Source organism: Mauremys reevesii, linkage group 1 (genome assembly GCF_016161935.1).
Source record: "Mauremys reevesii isolate NIE-2019 linkage group 1, ASM1616193v1, whole genome shotgun sequence".
In the NCBI taxonomy this organism is placed as follows: domain Eukaryota; kingdom Metazoa; phylum Chordata; order Testudines; family Geoemydidae; genus Mauremys; species Mauremys reevesii.
Genome location: NC_052623.1, coordinates 23,225,995 through 23,251,050, shown reverse-complemented (window position 1 = coordinate 23,251,050; position 25,056 = coordinate 23,225,995). Strand labels below are relative to the sequence as shown.

At 39.9% G+C, this 25,056-nt stretch overlaps 1 long non-coding RNA gene across 3 annotated transcripts in view; it reads left to right on the top strand.

Annotated features, from left to right (window-relative positions):
- Nucleotides 1-25,056, top strand: part of LOC120383867 — a 605,485-nt gene that overhangs the window by 297,293 nt on the left and 283,136 nt on the right. The gene's annotated exons all lie outside the window — the stretch shown is intronic.

Genomic DNA, 25,056 nt, shown 5'->3' with positions numbered 1-25,056 from the left:
TCAAAAGCTTGTCTTCCACCAGCCAAACTTGGTCTAATACACATCACATTGGACCTAATCACATCAGCCACACCATCAGGGACTCATTCACCTGCACATCTATCTACCAATGTGATATATGCCATCATGTGCCAGCAATGCCCCTCTGCCATGTACATTGGCCAAACCAGACAGTCTCTGCACAAGAGAATAAATGGACACAAATCTGAAATCAGGAATCAAACATTCAAAAACCAGTAGGAGACCACTTCAACCTGTCTGGCCATTCAGTAACAGATTTAAAGGTGGCAATTTTGCAACAGAAAAGCTTCAAAAACAGACTCCAACATGAAACTGCTGAACTTGAATTGATATGCAAACTAGATACTATCAACTTAGGCTTAAATAGAGACTGGGAATGGCTGAGCCATTACACACATTGAATCTATTTCCCCCATGTTAAGTATCTTGTCAAACTGTCTTAAATGGGCTATCTTGATTATCACTACAAAAGATTTTTTTCTCCTGCTGACAGTTCATCTTAATTAGTTAGCCTCTTAGAGTTGGTTGGGAAACTCCCACCTTTTCATGTTCTCTCTATGTATATATATCTCCTCACTATATGTTCCATTCTATTCGTCCGATGAAGTGGGCTGTAGCCCATGAAAGCTTATGCTCAAATAAATTTGTTAGTCTCTAAGGTGCCACAAGTACTCCTGTGCTTTTTGTGGATACAGACTAACACGGCTGCTACTCTGAAAATTGGTCTAATAAAGATACTACATAATGCACCTTGTCTCTCTCCTATCCTAGGACCACTACACGTCCAACAACAGTGTGTATCATATATGGTGTTTGAACATATTATTTGAAATTACTTCCATGAAGCATCAAAAATGGCATTCAGTTCACAAGCATGTGAACAAGCAAAAGAATTTCCTTTGACAACATGCTCTTATGAGATCACACTTGTAAAACATCACATAAAATTCAGTGTATAATGTATTGACTTATTCCCTTGCTTTTATGGTACTAAAGATTTAATGTTGAGAGGATTTTTTTTCCAAGGTGACATAAATATTGGAAATACAGAAGAAAATGTGACTTGTTCATCCTATAAGAAATATCTCCTAAAAGATAGCTCTTTACTTAGCAAATTATCAGACCACAGAAATGGAGAAGATAAGGAAATGACAGTTTCATTAAACAGCTGCTTGCATCTGACTTTAAAGCAAGCGCAGACTTTAGACAGCTGCCTATCACAAAAACATGTCTAGATATAGAGTAGGAGGCAGGAGTAGGATGCTATGCAAACAACAGTAATGATAGAAATCATTGCAAATACACGTTCTTAAATAAGGTTACACTTAGAAAAGTGACAATGGAACAACAAAATCCAGGATTCCATATTTTTTTTAGAGATTTACAGATTACATTTGCTTCCTTTACAAATAAAAATAATGTTCTTCTACCTTCTAGTGCTGCAAACTAGGATCTATAAATAAAGCTAAGTTCTTACTCCTGTTCTGTTATTATCAGTAATAAAGATTTTGCAATAAGAACTAAGCTGATTAATTTCTTCATAATAAACAAGAAATAGAATCCATATCACAGAATCTGTCTCTTACGAGTTAAGGTAAGAAGATATGACTCAGATAAATGCCAGGACCAGACTGGCTGATTAAGAAGATGCCATTTTTATATTGTCTCTTGTCTGCCAATAACTATACTTTTAACACGGGCCAAAAGTCAAGATAACATGCTTGCATTAAAGGACAAGTAGGGAAGTCTCAGCTGGATTTTTTTGTACCTATCTCATTCCTGAAAGTTGCAAGATGGCTGTATTGCATAAAGGGCTCTGTGATATATATGCCATGGAGGTGGGAAATGTATTCAGCAAATGCACAGCAAAATTATCTAATTAGATTAGAGACCAAGAGTACAGATTTTAGAGCTGGCCAGTAAATGGGATTTTTCCTATGAAAACTTTCATGGTAAAATTGCCTTACAAAATTTTTCAATTGGGGAAGTTCAGATTTTTCCCATGGAAAATTCTGAAAATATAGGAAAATGGTTTTTTTCACCCACTTTCCCAAATTTTGTTAGTGTTTGCTAATTTATTCCAGCTGGGAAGCAATAAGAAACTAATGTGGAATTTGGAAATACCCTACTGTTCTCTCCTTACACTGAAGGCTTTCCATGCCTCTTAACACTTGAACCGTTTGTCTCTCCACAATCCACACACTTTTATTTCCGCTATGTTTTCTGGAAATAGGGTGACCAGTATTTTGGTCCGATTCTTTATACTTCCTAACACTGTTTGTTTGCTTTTTTGATTGCTGCCGTATGTAAAGCTGTTTACAATGATGACCCAGATAGAACAAAACTAATAATTCATTTTTTGGTTCAGTAGCAGCAATGAAAAATATTGGTTAGTTTTGAAACCAAAATTACGTTCAGTTTTTTATGACTGATACAAATAACCACAAAATTCATTTTGGGTCAAACAAAATGTTTCTTTTAACCTGTTTTTGGTTTTTTTTTAGTCTTTCGTTATGTTTTGGAGTATCTTATATATGCTTCAAAATTTGTTAAATGAACCATTTCAAAATAAAATGTTAAATTATTTCATTTAAAAAATATCAAAACAAACCATTTAGACATTTATTTATTTTAATTTCATTTGTTTTCAGCCAATACTATTTGCCAAATTCGACCTGAATTTTGCAAATAATTTTGGTCATCCCAAAATGGCATTTTGCAACAGGTTAACTGTTCAACCAAAAAAATTCACCCAGAGCTAGGCTCAGGTTTGTTTCCTGAATGGTTTCATGTAATTTAGAATCCTGAAATGACTTCAGGAGTTAGTTGTTCCTTACACTGTGCACTTACTTTGCATTTGTCAGCCTTGCATTCCATCTACCATCAAGTTTTCTTAGCCTTCTGAAGCTCCTTGCAGTCTTCTCTGGTCTATATTAACCTAAATAATTGTTAGTTGCAGGTTTTGCAACCCTTCTCTTCACCTCCTTTTCCAGATTACTAATAGATATGTTAAATAACACTTATCCTAATATAGTTGTATTAGGAACATTAATGTTTTGCCATGTCTATAACTGACCATTTATTCTGACTGTTTTGTACCTCTTAGCCAATTTCTAATCCATGTCAAGAGGCCTTTTATTGTTTATTTAATGATTGTGGCTAGACACCGTGATCTTGATTCTGATCTGATGTAGCACACCAGGGTAGCTGCATTGACGTCAGTGGAGTTGCACTGATTTTACACATGTGAGATCAGGAGCAGGTCTTTTTGTATATATATTTTAGGGTTATGCTCCATCCACTCCCTCACCTTACTCAGGTTATCGCTGCAAACCATTGGCTGGTGGTGGTGTCCTCTCTGGCTGCATATTTGGCATTATCATATAGATCTTTGATTATTCTAATTGTTTTTTGCTGCTATTCTGTAGTACACCATAATTTTCCAAAGACTGTCCCAGTATACACTGTCAAAAGCCTTCTGCAAATCTACAAAACGTATCACAAGAGATGCTTGTTGCGCCACACTTCGTTCTGTGGTATGTCTGAGCACAACAATGTGGTCTGCACATGCCCCCCTGAAATGGCAGTTTCTGCTCCCTCCTCTTGTTCTCCAGAATCCAAATTTTAAAATGTGGTTTAAAAAAAACAAATGCTCCCCATGTGGCTAGCTCCATTTTGTATCTGATAACCTTGTACTGCTGTGCCTTTAATTTTTACTGCTGGCTGCTAGCCACCCTGCAAGTACGTGGGTTCTAACTGGCTACCGAGGATCTGCCATTGCCACAACTACTACTAAATTCTTGAGCTCCTGAAAATGCAGAGGAGGAGTAGCTGCGCCTTCCCCTGCCCTCCGCATTATACATTAACCTTGTCTAAAAGCTGAAGGAAATATCATGACAGAAGTGCCACTGGAAATGCCACTGATCATACATGTTCTCATTTGCATTAGTAATGCATTTTATTTTAGATCCTTTGAGAAACTATCAGCTTTTAAATAAAGCAGGAAACACATGATAATTGTACACCCCTACCTCAATATAACGCGACCTGATAAAACACAAATTCGGATATAACGCGGTAAAGCAGTGCTCCGGGGGGGCGGGACTGTGCACTCTGGCAGATCAAAGCAAGTTCGATATAACGTGGTTTCACCTATAACGCAGTAAGATTTTTTGGCTCCTGAGGACAGTATTATGTCAAGGTAGAGGTGTAATTTTTAAGAAAGAAACCCACAAAAAACTTTACCTCGAAAATACCTGCAAACGGCTGATTCTCTCTTCCCCCCCTTCCTTCCAACCCCCGCCCCCCGCTTTTAAATCCAAATTCCAATGCAACCATTCTCTTCCACTCTATAATTTATCCTGGCTGTGGACAATTTCTAACCATGTATTGCTGACCTTTGCTAATCTTCACAATAGTGCTGCTCTGCGCACGTAATTATAGAAGAGAATCCTGCAGAATTACCCTCCATTCCACATCTGTTCCCCCTACTCAAAACTTTTTAGACTATGTCAAAGCTGCAACTTTCCAATATTACATCAAGTCTTAACATTCTGTAATGGTTGTGGTGACCAGCAGCTGCGCTGGCAAGATGGAAACCAGAAGCTAAAGAGTTGTCTATTCAAACTGTGCATGAGTAAATGCACATTTGCGAGGCTCATCTACTTGTTACAGGAGCCCAAGTAAAGCATGCTGTATAATAAACATTGCACGTCTTTGGCAAAATTATTTTTTTGAATCAAACTAAAAGTCTTTCAAATGAATTGCCTGGTTAGACAAAGATCATGAAATTAAGTGATCTCATCAGATATAGGATATGTCCTTAAATACATATTTACTGAGATCTTAGTAAATATGTATTTAAGGACATATTATGTCTATGCTATAAGTATATTTACTTTCAATGATTTTCCTCCCATTTAATGTCCTTAAATACATATTAAATATGTATGTAATCATTGCTATAATATACAGGTTAAATACAAAGAGCACCTAAAGAAAGGATCTTTTACGTTACTAAAATTATAGAAGATTCTAATAGAAAGTTAAATTGAAGCAACAGCCTTTCCTTGCCCTGAATTCGTTAATTTGTTGTGTTTTTAAATTAAAACTATTTTTCTTTCTTTCTTTACTCTTTCCTTATATAAAGGACTATTTATAGTTGTGTGTGTGTGTATGTACAATCCTTAGTGCTAGTAGTCTACTTATTAAAACTTGGATGATTTAATCATTTCCTTTTATAGCTTCCTAGTCATTCATGCCTAGTTTTCTAAGCAAAACTAAGTGTGATATTCTGAGTAGCTTAGTTAAGAGAGCTTCTTCTCAGCAAATTGAGAGATGTAGAAAGTAATTGTTACTTATTTACCAAATATCTGGGGCAAATTGGAAAATGTTAACATGTTACAATGATTACAGTGGAATAATAATTGATTTAGATATATATGATCATTAAAGATCCAGGGTTCTAAATTGTATTCCATTGAGCTTCACTCTCCCATACCTTGTATACATATGCACCTTGTATACATATGCATGTACAAAGGGGTACATATGTGCAAAGTGAGTACAAAACACTACTTCATTTTGGACAGCTGTAAATTACCTACACAAGGGGCCTGATTCACTGTTGCATTAATCTAATTTTCTGTCGGCGTCACACACTGATGTTACCAATTTCTTCCTGGTGTAAAACTGGAGTAAAACAATAGTGTAGAGGACTATAAAGACTCAGGCCTCGTGTATTTAGTACAGACGTACAGCAGTGTAGCTGATGTCAGAATCTGGCCTTCAGCCTCTGAGCTTGCATTTCTTCAGATTAGTTGCTCAGGAGAACTGTCCACAATTGTTACAGCAAACTCAGAAAAACAACAAAGCCATTGAGGAAAACACACACAAAAGATTTGAAAGTCATGCACACAACTTAGTGAAGACTTTGCATCTAGACTTTAGCACCCAGACCAAATCTTTTTACCTATTCAGGGTTATATACAGCATGAAACAAAGCTGCTAGCATTGTGAGTTTAAGTGGTTTTGAAAAGTGTTGTAATGTGACAGCAAAAAACCCTATGGTTAGTCACAGAACTTACAGCACAGGCCGAGCCTGGGCTAGTTTCCCCAACACTATAATACTGCTATAATACATCTCAGTCCTGACTTGGAAGGCCATTCTCTAAAGGTGAGAGACTAGTTCACTCTTTCTGGCTCATCCATCAGTGGCCTATCTTTAGGGGCTGCCACCAAGAGTGTTGATCGGTCTCTGTTCCAAATGTAATGCAATGAGAAAATCATAAGAATTGGTGGTCTGTGCTCTCACAAGACTGACAGAGCCAAATTCAGTTCTAGGGTAAGTGGGAGCAAGTCCAAATAAATTCACATTACGTAGTTGTCCGCAGATTCATCAATGAAACAGGAAACAGAGGCACATGTTACTACTGCCAAGCCTGTTGTAGGAAGTACAGATGTCCTCCTCACAATACCCCTGGGATGGAGGGAAATGTTATTAGCCCCATTTTACAGATGTGGAACTGAGGTACAGAGAGGGTAAGGGACTTACTTCCTGTTTTATCTGGAGCCGGTGGTAGAGCAGGGGATTGAATCCGAGTCTTCAGATTCCTGGACTAGGACCCTTAACACTAGACCGTGTATCCTCCATTTCTCAGTATTGCATGTTAATAGCCATTTACAAAGTAAGATAAAACCCTCTAATTTTTCTATACCAAACTTTGAGCATCTTCAGAGAGGCAATGGCCATATTAACTATATTAAATAATATATATCCCAAATAAATAGTATTTTCTTGCAGCAGTTCTATGCACTGATCAAACATTCAGCTATTTACTCCTGACTGTTGGGGTTTTGCTGTTCACTCCCTCAGGGACCCATGGTTTGGTGACCAATTTTTTTGTTAATTTCATCTATTTGATTTGAATAGTATTGAGATTGACAGGCTGTTTTCTGATGTTTTAATGTGTTAATGCCAGCCAGTAAAGAAAGATGGGCCCAATGCACTTTGCCCTTGCTCCAGTTTGAAACCAGAGTAACTCCACTGGCTTCATTGGAGTCACTCCTGATTTAGTCAAGTGTAAGTGAGAGAAGATTCAGGTTCAAAGTATTCTGACTCTTTTTGGTGACATACTAAAGAAGAGTGAGGAGGGAGAATTAAGGGTCATGTCCTCTGGTGTAAATGGACAAAACTCCATTAAAGCTAATAGACTTGCATCCACTAACACCAGCAGATAATTTGGACCAGAGTTCCTGTCTGCTATGGACATTGAAGTTCTTATGCTACTTTAACGTCAAATCTTCCCTCCAACCACTGTTGTGCAGCATGCTGTATATCATTTTTCTCATGCTATTGCCACAATCTCACCTCATAAGAGACTGCACATCAACCTGTGCATATGTTAGAACTGGTTGCAATTGTGTGTGTATATGAAATGTTGTATTTGATAAGTTTTGTTGATCAAAATGGACTTTCCATCAGAAATGTCCAATTTTAATATTTTTGGGGTTTTCATAAATACATGAAAACTTTTGAAGAAAAATTGAAAAAAAAAATTCCCAAGCAACACTAGTACATGGGTGGGTCTGTATCCAAATCCTGAAATCCTGGTTCAGGTTTTCCTCAGTCCAAAGCTCACTCTCATTTTAATATGAATGTTACCTTATTGAGTACTGAATAAGGATTCTAGGATTTGACCCATAGTTTGTAAAATACTTTGGATTTTTTATTATGAAACTGCTTTAATAAACATAAGACATGGCTCCTGATTCTCCTTTTGCCTGCCCCTGTGTAAAGTAGGAATAACTGTGTTGAAGTCAGCAGAGTTACACTAGTTGATGACTAAGTCATGGGTTGGGAATCTGAACTTTGCCCCAAGCTCAAGGTTCTTCAGAACTGGGATTACTACTTAGGCCCATCATACTGAGCCACAAAAATCCAATCTGAATTGAACTTCCCCGGAGTTTGGTGAAGGAAGAGATTTCCTAGAGGGTTGTTCAGACTCATTACTAGTTATAATGGCAAATAAGCCGTATAAAAGTATGAGGAACAAAAATGGATTTTAATGGCTGTGAGATGCAGATGACTGGCAAATGTGTATGATTGGGACTCTATAGAACAGAGCAGACAGAGAGAAGAAACTTAAAATCATAGGTTTAAGGAAAGGTTCCTTTAATTGACAATGGAAATGCTATAGTGGACCTGGGGAACTGTAAGATGTGAGACTTCTCTTGAGGCCAGTAATCAATCTATGCTTCATGAAGAGATGAGCTAGTAATTTGCAAAACCATACAAGCAGGAACTATCTGTTTTTGGTATGCTCTGGCATATACAGCGTGGAGCTAATAAAATGCTTGAAACTTGTCAGACTTGTGTATTGTCTACCTTACAGTTATCTACATTTGCCTTTGGAATGTCGACAACAGAGTAGAATTACCATTAAAATTCACACTCATCTTTCAAGCTATTTGTCATACTGATTTCCCTTTAGGGAAGGAGCTGTTTTAGTGATTATATGTTCCTTTAAAAGAGACATTTCCTCCCTAAATTCAGTAATCACAGGTTTTTTTTAATGAAGATAGAACAGTCATTCCTCGCTAAAATTCCTATGTGCCAGATTTTATCTTCTATCTCTATGGACAGAAATTTAACACCAACCATTCCTTACATGGCAATTTGTTTGGACTTTTTTTTTCTTTGCATCTTTCTAGTTATTGCTCTTTCTGTAATGAGAGATGCAGTGATTGATGTGATAGGACGAGCAGGGATACTGTAAATCAAGGGGAAAATCTACAGAATAAGAGCGGCATAGTGAGATACAATACAAATCAGCCAAGCAGTGCATTATTTTTGCTGGATCATCACAAGACAAATGACAATGTGTAAATGAAGCAGGAAGGCAATAAAAAAGAATGTTTGTTTTTAAATCTAGTCAAGTTGCTAATGTAATTTGGAAGGTGTGTCAGAGGAAAGATGAGGAGTCACTTGACTGCAACAAAATTAGGCCCCAATTCGGCACAGTACTTAAACATGGACCTAACTTTGAATACTGCAACAGGGAATGCTTAAAGATGTGCACAGACCTTGTCAAATCAGGACCTTGATCTATGAGAAATAAAAAAGTAGCTCTACATCTCTCTGCTCAGAAAATAAGCATAGATTCTGAGAGTGATCTTCCTCCCTCTATAATTGACAGGGTATTACTGCAGTGCAGTAATAAACTTTACTCTGCTATTTTCTATGTTCCCTATAATTAGATAGGAAAATGCTGCAGTATACTTAACTGCTGCATGTAGTACGTGTATAAATGTATACATTTATCCTACAAGGATACTCTGAGAATCAATTAATATCTGTAAAATGCTTTGAGTCGCACGGATCAAACTATCATAAGTGCCCTTACAACTTGTCCCTATTCAAGGCAGATGTGAGAGAAGGATATCCGTTGTGCATTGTCTGATTTAACAATCGGAAGCTATGTAATGCGTTACATACTGTAGCGAAAATAATATCACCCTCAAAATGTCCATGTTGAAAGGTCAGCAGCTTCACAACCAAGTCACAGAGCTCCTACAGAGTGCAGTATGTCAGGTCATTTATGCTTATGTTTGCATTCATGATATCACCAGGTAGATTAAATCATTTTAAATTTGAATTACATGAGTGGGGGAAGTCACCTTTCTTGCAACTCTGCAGGACTGTCACTAAATGTAAGGGTGGTAAAAAACATTAAGATGGAATAGTAAATGTTGCCAAAGCGATACTTTTGAAATTATATCATTTGTAATGGAAGTAAAATGGTACAGATCACCAACTAAAATCGTCTCCAGGAAATGGAGCATCATTCAGACCTCTCCTACCTCTCAAATAATGTTAGTCAAAAGTCAAATGGTTTCATAACATAGTAACACTTTTTTTTTCCATTCAAGAAAGTACATCCTTCCCCCTGATTCTTTTATGGCAATAATCATCTCTTCCTATACTAAACTGGAGCAAACTGTTGCTTTACACTGATAAACAACTATTGTGTCCAGTTTCAATAGGTGGCTGCACTTTAGTGGCGGGCAGATTGTCAAGCCACTGGGCTGGGACTCTGGAGATCTGGGTTCAATTTCTGGATCTGCCACAGAGTTCCTGTATGACACTGGGCTAATCAATTTATCTATACATGTCCCAGCTCCCTCTGTGCACAATGGGGATGATAATGCTTTCTTTGTCCTGTCTATTTAACTTGTAAGCTCAACAGGACAGGGCCTGTCTCTTAGGTTAGGTTTACACTTACCTTCCGGGTCAACGCAGTGAGTTTGACTTCTCGGAGTTCGAACTATCGCGTCTGATCTAGACGCGATAGTTCGAACTCCAGAAGCGCTGCGGACGACTCTGGTACTCCACCACTGCAAACGGCGGTGGCAGAGTCGATGGGGGAGCCGCGGAGTTTGACCCCGCCGCGTCTGGACGGGTGAGTAGGTCGAACTAAGGTACTTCGAATTCAGCTACGCTATTCACGTAGCTGAATTTGCGTACCCTAGTTTGACCCCCCTTCTTAGTGTAGACCAGGCCTTACTCCATGTATGTACAGTGCTTAGCACGATGATGTATTGTAATTAATATATACTCTGTAGTCTATCCTTTGGGGTTAGTTTTAAGGTTATTATTGGTAAAATGCTTTGAGTCGTTTGCATGAAAAATGCCACAAGAGCACAAACTGTGGCAATATTTATTGTTCTTTATTATTTAAAGACTGGTTATTGTTAAGTGTGTTAATGTGTGTACATGAAACTGAACCTTCTTACTCAAAATAGCTGCTTCTTCACTACTGGGTTTGACTGACTAAAGATAGTTATTACTCTTTTTAGCGCTATAGAACTGTAGCAGTACAAGTTAGATTGTAACCACTCGGTCCTCTATGTTAGTAAAATCGTCTCTAAGATGCAAAAAGAATATGGCTGATTGTTTGGGTGGGTTGGTTTGGCTGGTTGGTTATTGGGTTGGTTTTGGTTTTGCTTCAGATCCTAGACTGAGTTTGCATCACTGGTAGATTATCAGTAATAATAAAATAATGTTACTGTCAAGTGCCCAGGAGTGTTCATGATGCTTCCACAGAATGTAAAGAAGACACAGACCACCCCACCCCCGCCAAGAGTTTTCATTCTAAGAGTCAGTTTCTGCTTGTCCCATATACATGTATGCGGTGGGTGGGAGAGAGTTGAAGGAGCTTTCTCCTCTAGCCCTTCTGCAGCCCATGTCTATGTCATAGTTTCAGAAATTCTCAGGCTATTGGGATCATGTGGTCTAACCTCCTATATAGCACAGGCCATAGAACTTTCCCGAAATAATTCCTAGAGCAGATCTTTTTAGAAAAAAAAATCCAGTCTTCATTTAAAAATTGCCAGTGATAGAGAATCCACCATAACCCATGGTAAATTCATCCAATGGTTGATTATTCTTACTATTAAAAATATAGACCTTATTTCCAATCTGAATTTGTTTAGTTTCCATTTCCAGCCATTGGACTGGGAATGCATAGGGTCCAGAATGCATAGCAGCCAGTAAGCTCAGGGGAGTGCAGAGCCTACTCCCTATGTGCTCCCCTGAGGGTGTGTGGTACACTAAAGAGCTTGGAGGGGCAGGGAAGAGGGACATGGCTCCAGGCCCCTAAGCATCAGCAACCAAAGCTGGCTGACCGTGTGTGTGTGGGCGGGGGGGAGCAGGCGGCGTAAGTTCCACTCCACAAAGCTGTGTAATAATAGATACGCTGCCTCTGCATGCCCTGTTGCTCCCTGAGACAGAATGTCTCCCAGCACTTACCCTGACAGCACAATCAAGCCCTAAATAAAGACATGGCACAAATTATAGTGACAGTCAATGAGGGAAGACTAGGGAAAGGAGGGGGGCGGTTTGTTGATTGCTGTGTGTACACTGGTTATTTTGTGCATTCCTTGTTCCATGAGATGAGCTTTATTTACAGAATCTTTTTTTTTTAAACTGTCTGTGTGAAAATGCCTTTCTGTGTCTTTAAATGAAAGAGTGTATGCCATAATTGTGTAACCAGGCTAATAGCTCTCAGATGGCTCCAAAATGTAAACTAATGGCTTTCTCTCTCACAGGAATACTTCTTCCCCTCCCCCCCTTCAGTCCAACTCTTTTTGAGTTGTTGAAAGTTGCCTATCAGGCCTGGAAACGCTTGCTCCATGCCTTGTGATGGTAGTTTAGTCTGCCTGTGAATGGCCTCTCTGCTGAAGTGGCCAGCAAAGGCAGTAGCTTTCGTGGTGGTCGTGATGATGTGGATTTCTTACCGTCTTGAACCTGACTGTGACCATGCAGCCTTTTCGTGGGGGCAACAGAGCCACTGTCAGAGGGTGACTACTTTCACATGATGGGCTGGTCTACACTAAAAAGTTACATCACCCTGTGCAATGTAATTATGTGAAGCTAAGCCCTGGTGTAGACACCACTGTGGCATTTCTAGCCTAGACATACCATCATTTTACTTTGTGTGAACTGGAGCCATAGAACTGACAGTCTCCATCACCAACTGATCAGTCACCATCCTATCCAAGCATAGAAGATTACATCCATTTAAAATGACTGACAAAAGAAAATATGGGTCCACCCCTTTTTTAGGTGGGGGGCATCTTTATAATAGTATATAGTGGCCTGAAAGATTTTTTGGTTTTGTTTTTTCTCTCCCGTCCTTTTCATAGCGAGACAGGAAAAAAATCTGATAGAAAGGAGTGTATGATCACATTCCATTACTGCTAAAGGCATCTATGTGCTATCCATTTTATGGGAGGGAATGGAATAGTTCATCCATCTTTTGAGATACACTGCCTTAGCAATATTAGCATCTATAGCCATGAAGGGCAACTTAAAGCCTTCTTGAAATCAGTGACTCTGTTGAGGGAAAGATGAAATTCTCAATTCCGTACAGCATTTCTTGATCCATTTAAGACTTCTATTAACTTCTGTAAGCTTTGGATCATGCCCTTTGTAAGCAGCTGTGAGGTGCACTGCAGAATGATTTGGCTCTGAAGCTATCTGCCCTGTAAAGGCCAGAAGGTAGTTGGACCTTGGTAGAATTACTGCTGAGATTCCCAATGAGATACAAAGATACCAGGGCAGAATTTTGCCCTATGACCCATTGTGAACAACCTGGGCAGAGACATATATCTGTACTGAGCCTCAATGAAGTCAGCAGGTTTCCATTCAAACACAGGGTTTCGCATGCTGGTCCCAATAAGATCTTTTTATTTTACTGATTTATAAGATTTCAGGGTAAAAGTTTAAAAAAAAATTTTTTTTTGAATTGAGTCTTTTAGGTTACCTGGAGTTCATAAGGAGCAATTGTTCAGTAAGGTTTCCATGCAAAGGAGCAGAAATGTGACTGTAGATTTTGTGTGTGAGATGAGATGAGAAATAACCACAGGGTGGCTGGCCCCTTTAAAAGAAGCAGGTCTAGCACGTCTGTGCTGGAGCAGGTGCTCCCAATTTGGCCAGTGATGAGGTAGGGCAATATCTGCAGCTATAAAGACCCAGGCTGCCAGTAAGGAAGCAGGAGCAGTGGAGAGCTCCCCTAGAAAGGCTGCCAGAGTCCCCTGGAAAGGGAAGCAGTAGGAACCTGCTGGAGGATGATGATGTCCAAGGAGAAAGCCGTGGGAGGCAGTGCTTAGTTAAAAGAGCAAGGAAGACTCCTGCAATATGTCCTGAAGCAGGAAGGACTGAGAAAGGCAAAGGAGAAAATCCCCTTGGAGCTGTAGACGAGGGCGGGCTGAGGAAATGTTTTTTGTGGTTTTGGGCCTTTTTGCCTGGAAAATAAAACTGTGCCTTGAAAAAGGCCTGGGTGTGAGCTTTGGCACAAGCCAGCATGTTACATACTCAATAGTAGGGCATTGGCTCAGCTAAATCCGATTACTTAACCTGCATGTCTCCATCTTCATTACAATATTACCTGGAAATCTCTTGAATTCACTTACGCTCCCCACATCAGTAATACCATCTGCTTAATAAATTTTACTCTCCTTGTGTGTAATACTCCTGCCTCAGCTCTCTTGAGCCAACATTCCTGGTGGTTTTATTTGCAGTTGTTCTCTGCAAGTGTGAGGGGGTTGCTATTATCAGTCTTCATCAATGTTTTATTGCTAAATCTCTTCATATTCCTCCCCCCCACAGGAATGCGGGGGAAAGCTTTCATAACTTAAGTCTTCAACGCCTGGTATTTTGGCTGTTTTGTACTGTCTCCCTTCAAAACTCTTTCTCTTTTCAATGTATGTTCAGGTGGCCGTTGTTGGAGACCACACTAAAGCTTGGGTTTATCTGGAAGCTTGTAATGCATTGTTGTTGTAGCAGAGCCACTATCTCCTTTTGATTTCAGTTATGTTCCCCTAAATATAACCTGCATCCCGTTTGCCTTTTCCACTGCAGTTTCCATTGAGCTGAGGCTTTAGGGATTTTTCTGCAACAATTCCCAACCCCTCCCCTCACTTTTTATTTTTTTTTGGTCAATAGGCTACAGCAGGTTCCATTTTGCAGACATCTACTCTTTTTTTTTATTCTTTGTTCTAAGGCTCCTCATTCTTGTCTTTCTCACACTGAACATCACCATTGCCGTAGCTATTTATCAGTCCAAGTAATTAAATGATCTGAGTCCCCTTTGTATTTGGCTTCATTGTTCTTCGTTCTCTTTTTAATATCATCTTCAAACTCTGAAATCTGACATTGAATCCCATCCCCCAGGCTGCCTACATCAGTCATGAGAATCTGTAGAGCCAACACTGGTCTCGTTAGTATGTTTGTTCAACTGGAAAGGGGATCTCTTATAGAGATTCCCTCTTTCTTGTCTCTTTTCCCAGTATTTCATGATTCTGTACTAGTCATATTACACATAATGTGATGTGTGTACATGTATCACACTTATGCAGCTCATCTAAGAACCTGAGAACACTTTGCAACTATTTAATGAAGCTTCACAACAACCCTGAGTAATGAGTGAGGCACAGGTAATTAGAGGTATGTCCATTTTACAGATGGGTTAATTGAGGCATTGAAACACTGAGTGACTTTCACAAAGGCACACAGCATGTGTCAGAGGCAGGAATAGAACCCAGGGATTGTTAATGTTTTGTACATAATTCCATTGATTTCTGGGACTACTCGTGCCAAAAATTAAGCATGTGCTGTGTTTGCAGAATGCACGAACTAGGAATTGCCTGACCAGATAAGACTCAAAGTGCAGTTGGTGGCCAGTGCCAGATGCTTCAGAGAAAGGTGTAAGAACCTCATAGTAAGTAGATGCAGCAAAGAGTCCTGTGGCACCTTATAGACTAACAGACGTTTTGGAGCATGAGCTTTCGTGGGTAAATACCCACTTTGTCTGTTAGTCTATAAGGTGCCACAGGACTCAGTCTGGATCTGTAAAACCAGCAAAAACACGGCTACCCCTCTGATACATAGTAAGTAGATGTGACATAATCTGCCCCCCACATTAGATCTCATTCTGATCTCTAGTAGTTGGATATTGGCTTAAGGTCTGAAACACAAGATTTAATATCCCTTCCAAAAAAGTGTTATCAGTTTATAACTCTGAATATTTTTGATATCCATGTAATTATCCAATTTTTTACTCTTGTTAAGGTCTCAGTGACATCCTGTGGCAATGAGTTCCACAGTCTAATTGCACACTTTGTGGAAAAAATACTTTCTTGTGTTATGAGACAGAGAGAAGAACAGAAGTCCCCAGTCTACCTTCTTTATTATTTTATATACTTTGATCATGTCTCCACGTCTCCATCTATTTTTAAAGGCAAACAGACCCAATATTTTAAGTCACTCTTCATCTGAAAGTTTTTCCATTCCCTTACTCATCTCTGAAGCCCATCTAGTTCTAGAATACCGTTTTTTTTAGGTGCAGCAATCACCATGGCATACAGTATTCTAGATGAGGCTGTGCCATTCACTTAAATAAAGGAGTTATAGTAAATCTTTGTATTATTCACCATCCCGTTTCTTACACATCAGAGATTTTCCTGTGGAACATTTTTCCTTCAGAAAACTGATTTGTCAAAAAAAATGTTTCATGGAATTATGTCAACTCTGCAGAGAATTTACTTTGAAACAAAAATTTTCAAGTTTTTTTGTTTTTTAAGGTTGCAGTATTTCACTTTGACCATTTTGAAATTAATTTTCATTCCAATTTTTTAAAAATTCCTAGTATTAAATAGATATACATTTAAATTTTAAAAAGTGAAAATCAGAATGAAACATGTTTTGACTGAACTGAAATGCAATATGTTTTCAGAATTTCAGTTTGCAGAAAATTTTGAAATTTGTTTGGTTATGTTATACTCTGGAATAGAAGACATTTCAAAATCACAAAACTCCCCTGGAAATGAAAATTCCATTTCCTGTACTGCTTTAATTCTAGCAGCTTGTTAACTTTTTGACTGAAACTGCACACTCACCAGAGATGTTCATTGAGTTGTCTACAATGATGCCCAGGTCCTTTTCTTGAGTTGGCACAGCTAATTTAGGGCCAAGACTTTAGTTATTCCTCCAGTAATGTTCATGATTATTTGAGTAAGTGAACCTTTCCCATTTTGTATGGTGTATTTAAAAAGGAAAAAAAATCCAAACAAATAAGTTTGACTGCTTAATTGAGATGTTCTGTGCCATTTAATGCTTGTATTTCTTCTGGCCTCAATTAATTGTTTTCTTTTTTCCCCGATCCTCTTTGTCTTTCCATTTTCCAGATCATATAGCTTGTAAACACTTTCAGTTTATCTTCTGTTCTGTCCCCTAATTGTTTACTGAGCACGATTGCCTTCTGTTATTGCTTGGAGATTTCAATTTTGACTGGATAGATTGTATTCTCTCCATCTTGCCCTTCAACACCACTCAGTGCTATGGCTGCAGATTTTCCAGGCAGACACTTTTTTTTGTTTGTTTCTCTCATTTCAAATCCTCTTTCCGCTGAAGCTTTACACCAAAATCTGATTCTGTTATCTCTTTACCTTGGACTGTCTTTATCCTTGTACTGTTATCTGTCTATATCCTAACCCACTCGTGCTTCATTGTCCCTCGTGCAGACACTTTACCTGGAATTATTGTGAGCAGCTTGAAGTCTTCCATTTCTCCAAAAAATGTATTGCTTTTCCTAGCTTTTACTGCTACTGTGGTTTCTACCTTCCATCAGAGTGGACAATGGTGGCCCAGCATGGCCTGTTTCAAGGTAGCTGTTAAGGCCATTTGGTTAATTGTCATCAAGAATGTTTTACACAGTGGTGTGGTTTCTGCAATCTCCTTCCAAGAGCAAATATACCTGTCACTCACTGACTTGTACACAGATCTAGTGGACAGTCCAGAAGATGCTCCAGAACTGGGGTCTTGCTCTGTACATAGTATATCACGGTACCCAACATCTGCTTATCCAATGTTTCTCTTCTGTCCAAGAACTAGGAACAAATTAAACTGCCATTCTTCTAGGTTTTTGGGGAAAAAAATGAGCTCAAAACCACATTGATATAACAAGAATAAATCTTACCTTCTCGATGATGATTGTTGTTTTTTTTTTAATGTAATTGTTCATATAGCTCCACAAGTCCAAAATGGCTTGCAAGGTAATAGTCAAACTTCCCAAATGACAAATCATCTTTAGGCTGAGACTAATCAAGAGAAATTAAGCAATAACAACTTACTTTGGGGGCTGAAAAATAGAATTTAGGATGGCTTAGCTCTGATAGCTTTAGCTCTGGAGCCATTGTTGTTATCAGATTTTTATTGCTTCACTAATGTATAAGTGCTGTCCAATACACAAAATTAAAGACAGTCCTTGTCTGGAAGAACCAGAAAATTGAAATGGAATACATGGTACATTTGATAAACTGGAGGAAGAAATAGCTAGGTGTGTGCTTTGTTTTTAAAATCAGTATTAACTCATCTTTTTGTGGACATTGCAGAAGATGTTTAAGTGGTAAGGGACAAGGTTGGAATAAGAGGAGGGTGTGTTGTGTTGGCATATAAGCCACATAACTGTCAGCCACACATGTTATCAGGAAGTTCTCTGTGTTTTGCAGTCAAAAAGCAGCATTGTTTCTCAGGAGTGTCAGATCCATCTTTTTTCATCTTTTCTGTCCCCCGAGATACGCTTTCCCCTTTGCCATATACTGATGTGCATATCCAGCTTGGGATATACTGATTTCACAGATCAGAGATGTTCAGTTAATTGCATTCCGCAACTTGCCAGACCACCTATGCGGAATTTATCTTTACGTGGATCATGCATCTTCTCAGATTAACTTGAGACATGTCTATTAAAAGCACATTTAACTGAACTGGCCAGGAAAAGTAGGAAGTAGAAGCTCAAGAAGAGGGACGCATGTTGAACAAACACACAGTTGCCTCTTCTTATGAGGGCAAGATATTTGGCTTGTCTCCAGCTGTGAAAGAGTTTGCCAACACCATTGCATGGCACAGGAAAAAGAGATTGCATGTTAAAGTATGATATTCTCTCACACTCACAGAAAACATCTTGGTTCCATGAGATACTGAAATGAAACTGGGGGGATTTTAAAGTGTTTTGTTTTATTTACAGAGCTTGTGGGAGTTGGTTTTGTAGGTGAGGTTGGGATTGTCTGCCCTATTCTGTTTCGAAGGTGGGTAAAAATCAACATAATTTGGGGGAAGGGATAGCTCAGTGGTTTGAGCATTGGCCTGCTAAACCCAGGGTTGTGAGTTTCAATCCTTGAGGGGGCCATTTTGGGGACTGGGGTTAAAAAAAAAAAAAAACTGGGGATTTGTCCTGCTTTGAGCAGGGGGTTGGACTAGATGATCTCCTGAGGTCCCTTCCAACCCTGATATTCTATGATAATTTCATTAATTATGCCACTCAAACAATTAATTTAATATATATTATACACACACACACACACACACACACACACACACAGAGGCAGGCTTATGTCTGGCATCTCCTCAGTTTTGAGTGCTTGATTTTACAAACTTAATTTTCTTTTAACATAGTTTTTTGTGTGCAATATCTATATCCCCCCCAACACACACACACACACCCCATAAAATAAGGCATGTGGATGCTTGAGTTTCCCATTGAGAATAAAGGGACTGTGACGCAGAGGTCCCTTGCTGGAGGCTTCAGTGTCCTGCCGCATCTGTCCCAGGAAAGGAGCAGTAGAGGAATCCTCCAAGCAGACTAGAGTGGCTGCAGGGATCAGTCAATCAGGGCCTAGGGAGGCCTATAAAAAGGGCCTTCAGAGCCAGAGACAGTTCCTTGCTAGAGCCAGAGGAGTTCAAATGGTGCTCCTGGCTGGTCAAAGGGAACTGCAGCACCATGTTCAGGGCTGGCAGGGACTGGGAGGTGAGGAACAGCTCCTGGCTGGCTGCTTGGCCTGAACTTAGATGAGCCCTGAGGTGAGGGTGAAGCTTTGGTGAAGGCTAGGGCCAGGGGGAAGTGGCCCAGGGAACTGAAAGCAGTGTAGTTAAAAGGACTTGGAGGCATGTGGCTGCTATTTTTAAGTTTCCTGGGTTGGGACCTGGAGTAGTAGGTGGGCCCAGGTCCCTCCCATAAGCTGCTGAGGAACTGGCCTACAGTTGGACAGTGAGAACCCCCCAAAGGGGATTTGAACTACTTAGTGGCCCGGCTGGAGCCAGAATAGACCAAGAGGGTGAAACCATTGCCTCCAGGGGAGAAGCCCTGGCAGTATGACCAGGGCTGGGACTATTTAAAGATCATGGACACAACCAATGAGAAGGGGGTCCTCACAAGAGGTTGGTGCCATGCTGTTACAGGGACATCATAAAGGTTGGGCCATTATTAAGACTGCTAGATGTGAACTGAGACCTACCAGTTTTGTTTGAGTTTGCGAAGTGATGTAAGCAGGCAATCTTATTCTTGCACTGTGTTACTCTCCTCCACTCTTTTGAATGGGTAGAGTATTGAAATGTAGGTGAATCCTGCTCTACAATACAGCAGCCTGGGTTTTGTTCTTCAGCTAAGAGACATGAATATAATCTGTGCGGGAAGCCTTCTTTTCGAGGAGCAGAACAAAAATCCAAAACCGAGGCAATAAATAATGGGGCATCTTTTGTTTCCCCAAAAATAGATTGTGGGGAGGTTTTTTATTTTGGGGGGAGGAGGAATATTGTAACTTTGGCTTTAAGTTATGGGAAATACTATTTTTATTGTGAGTGAATTGACCAGTTTTTTGTGGCACAAAAGGAAAATTAGGTCTGCAAATGAGGAACTAAGAGCACTTCTACTGTATATCTACATAGCAATATTCATAATAAAACTCAAATACACTTCAACCCTTATATAATGCTGTCCCCAGGAGCCAAAAACTCTTACTGCATTATAGGTGAAACCGCTTTATATCGAACTTGCTTTGATCCGCCAGAGCTCGCAGCCCCGCCCCCTCCCCGGAGCGCTGCTTTACTGCATTATATCCCAAATCACATTATATCAGGTCGCATTATATTGGGGAGGAGGTGTATTAGTTAAATAAGCCTGATATCATCCCAGTGGGGGAGGTCTATGAGTATTATTCTTTTCAAGACTGGGAAGCTGAGGTACAGAGAGATGAAGTGACTTCCCTAAACTGTCAGGGTGATTCATAACAGAGAACTGGTAATAGAACTGAGGATCCTGACTCTACCTCTTCTAATCTTACCACATGACAGTAGACCTGAACCTGATTTGATTTATAACCTGTTTCACATCAGTGTATCTCTATTGACATGTATGGAATTACTCCTGATTTACATTGGTGCAAATGAGAGGACCACCAGCTCCATTTGTTTGAAAAATATGTACGGAAGGAAGTTTTGAGTGTTAGGAGGGTGCCGATTTATTTATTAAATGCAGCTCTTTAAGGTAGCTGAATTTTAAGCCTGTCAAATCTTGACAGTGTTCCTTTTGAAGAAAAAAAGTTTGGGCTACACTAAACTATCACAGAAGAGTCTGTCTATCTTAGGCACTTAGGACTCTTGTTACCATGAGACCTCACAATCTCTACTGTATTTATTTTCACAACACTCCTGTGATGGAGACGTATTATCCCCACTTTACAGATGGGAAACTGAGAAAGGAGACTACAGGTATGTCTACACAGCGCACAGCAGCAAATCATGGTATACTGATAAAAACTGCTATGTAGATGTTGCAGCTAGGGTTGGGAAGCCCACCCTCCTCCCTAGGCTGCAGCCATAGCATGAGCCCAAGTCTGTCAATCCAGGCTCTGAAAGTTTCTGCGACTTGCTGTGTAGACGTACTGTAAGTGCCTTGACCAAGATCAGTCAGGAAGTCTGCTGGAGCAGGGAATTGAGACAGGACTCCTGAGTCCCAGGCTAATCCTCTAACCATTGGGCCACATGAGTGCTCCGAGATGGTAATGAAAAGACAAAAATGGAGGGATTGTACAAAATGAAGATGGCAAGTACAATAATGATAGGAAAGGAAAGAGAATTATTTTTTAGCTATCTGAGATGCAGCCAACCAAGAAAACAATGAGTAAGGCCTTCGAAGGACACAAGTGAAAAATTAGTGACAGATGAGTTTGATGTCGCTGAGGGCCTAAATGATTTCTCAGTATTTACAAAGGAGGCAGAAGGTATGGTAACATCCCTGAGATGGAGATAGATTTTTCTGGAGGGAAATTGAAATGTTAAAAGGCTTTCTTATTGCACCAGAGCTGATAACAAGGCAATTAGAACTATTAAAAATTGACAAAGCATCAGTTCCCAGATGAATTAGATCCCATAATTCAGAGAGAAATAGCAAAGAAAACAGGAAAGCCCTTTGGCAAAGATTTTTGATGGCTCACTGAAGACATGGAGGACTAAAGAGAGAGTGGATAATAGAGTTCCCCTATTAAACTGACAAGATACTATAGATCTGCAAGCCTAGCTAAGGGCCAGATCCTGGAAGGTTCACAACTCCTTGTGTGAGTCCCCTCAATGCTTCAGAAGTGTTTGATCCCATATCATTCATGATAGAGGAAAAGAGCAAAAATGACATCAGGATTTAAATAATTAAGCATGCAATCTGTGCACATGGCTCAGCATATAGGAGGGTAAACTAGCTAGACTGTGCCTCCAAATTTGTCTTAGATTTTAGAGGAATGAGGGAAGAATAGAGAAAACAGACCCACAAAATGACAATGGATTATACAGTAAGCCTTTCTGCACTATGTCTAGCAGCAGCCAAGTAACATTTTAAAATAAGTAAAAATATAATCTAGTTTGGTTATATGAATTAATTTTCATATTAATTCATACTTCCTTCTCTGTAAGGTGCTTTTTGGCCCCCATTACTATAATATTGGAGCACCTCACAATCTTTCATGTATTTATCCTTACAACTCCCCATTTTACCGCTTGGGAATTGAGGCACACAGATACTAAGTCATGCAGGAAGACTATGATTGGGCAGAAAATTGAATCCAGATCTCCCAAGTCCTAGGCCAGTACCCTAACCACTGGATCATTCTAACTGGAAGCTATGTAAACTTGTACTGCAAACTGAATGGATATCAGGGTTTCAGCAGGGTCAGGCCAGGTAACCACTTGCCCGGGATGCCTCCAAGGAAATGATGTTTAGTCAGTAGGTAGTATCCTTTCCTTCTAGTCTGAGCTGAACATATGCTTGTGGGCTGGAGATCACTGTGCTGTTGGTGCTGGCATCTTTCAAATGCATTTTAAATTCATGGTCCTGGATACTCCTGGGAGGTTTTTGTCTTCCTCTGCCACATGGGACACAGGTCACTTGCATGTGTTAATGGTGGATTCTCTCTAACTTGAAGTCTTTAAATCATGATTTGAGGACTTCAGTAACTCAAAGCCAGAGGTTATGGGTCTATTACAGGAATTGGTGGGTGAGGTTCTGTGGCCTGCCATGTGCAGGAGGTTAGACGAGATGATCATAATGGTCCCTTCTGGCCTTACTCCATGAGTCCAAATATCACATGACATTTTGTAAGCGTTAGGATGTTAACCTTTGTGTCCTGGCCACTCTCTCACTTATAGATACATTCTGCCCAGCAAAATCCTCCCTGTAGTTTCAGTTGAATGAGTTGTTTTTCACTTCTGTGCTGTAATCTGTTATGTATTGCTGTGTGCTGTTAAGTGGTTCTCACACTTTTTTACTGGTGACCCCTTTCACATAGCAAGCCTCTGAGTGCGACCCCCCCCTTATAAATTAAAAACACATTTTTATATATTTAACACCATTATAAATGCTGGAAGCAAAGCGGGGTTTGCAGTGGAGGCTATCAGCTCGCGACACCCCATGTAATAGCCTTGTGACCCCCTGAGGGGTCTGAATTCCCAGTTTGAGAACCCCTGTGTTAAGCAGTTGTGCCATTTCGCTAAATTTGTGACCAGTGAAGCAAACTCTGCATATAGTTAAGTCTTACAAAGGCGACGTAATTAGGATACACAATGTAGTAATAATATATCATATATATATATGGTGTCTACTAATACATTAGACCCCAAAACACCCTAGACACTTAAGTGCCACAATTATTTCAACTAGAAGAGACCAAGATATTAACAAAGTGGACCTCTTGACAAGCCCTGCATAATTTGCTTATAGGAGTAGCAAACTAACAGGATGAAATATCCTAAAGTTCCCTCTCTTGTAGCAAAATAGACCACTAGATTATTAATAGCCAGGTACTACTTTAAATATGCCCATGAAGAAATATTGATGCATTGAATCTGTTTATCAGATATGCTTTTTCAGCAAGTGCATATACTAACATTCAGAACAACAAATTCAGTACAACTTAAGTCAGACTCCTTCCCCGGTAGATCTCCATACTTCTCCTACACTCAGCACTCACCCCCTCCTTGAATGAATTAACTGTCTGTGGTCCCAATTCATTAACACAAATCAAAGCCCTGAGATAGATGATGGAGGGGGCAGCAGCTAATTTCAGGTAGCAATATACAGAATAAGTTTGAATAAAATATTCATCAGCAACAGGCAATTCAGTCATGGAGCTTGATTCCATATGACAGACAATGTGATGATGACCATAACATTTCTTTGGTAATATTTGGAATTCCAAGTGTTGGTTTTTAATTCTTTAGGGCAGAAATCTCATCTCCCTCCCATGACATTCTGCTGCAGAGGAACTCGAGCGGGAGCTGCTGATAGGGCGATCCGGCTTTGGCACTCCCCGCCCGTTGGTCCACCAGAACCTACATTTGTTAAGATGCTAGGCATGCCAGTCTGTTTTCTCCCTTCTCTCTGGGTGTTGAACAGAGAGTAGTGTGAGTTAGATACATTTATGGCAGTGTTTTGTTTATGCTGTGATTTTTAATGTATGGGATAGTTACCCACAGCACTGGATGGGCACCTATGTATTGTACTTCTAGAAATCTGAATAAATATTATTCAGTCTGGATTCTGGCAGTGCCAAAGGCCCCAGTCTGAACTGGGGCATTGTTGTGCTGGGTGCCATATAAATACACAGCAAGAGAGTCTGTGTTTTGAAGAGCTTGCAAGACTAAAGCACCAATCCTGTAACTGTCTCCATGCAGGAACAGGGATAAGCCTGTGTGAAACCATTTCCAGCACTGGGGCCTAATATAACATGTAATGCCCACAGACCTAGGTTGTCATCGGCTGGGATCAAATTTGAGATCTCTGTAGCTTAATGCATGAGCCTCTACTGCATGAGCTAAAAGACATGTGGGGAGTTTTTAGCCAACACTGTAGCAGATTTATCAACCTCTAGCTAGTCTAGTTGCCACTAGAGGGGGACAGAGTGCCACACCAAGCAGGCATTGCTTACATACTTTCCCTAGCTGATGAAGTGTGTTTTGAGCTTCAGAGACTTCCCAGATAAGCCCCCACTTGTAACATGACAGACCCCATTTGGTGCAGGATCAAACCTCGGACCTCTGGAGCTTAATGCATAAGCCTCTACCGCATGAACTGAAAGACACATTTATCTTAGCTAAGTCTGTAGTAGACTCATCAACCTTTACCAGGTCTAGCTGCCACTACAGGGGGACAC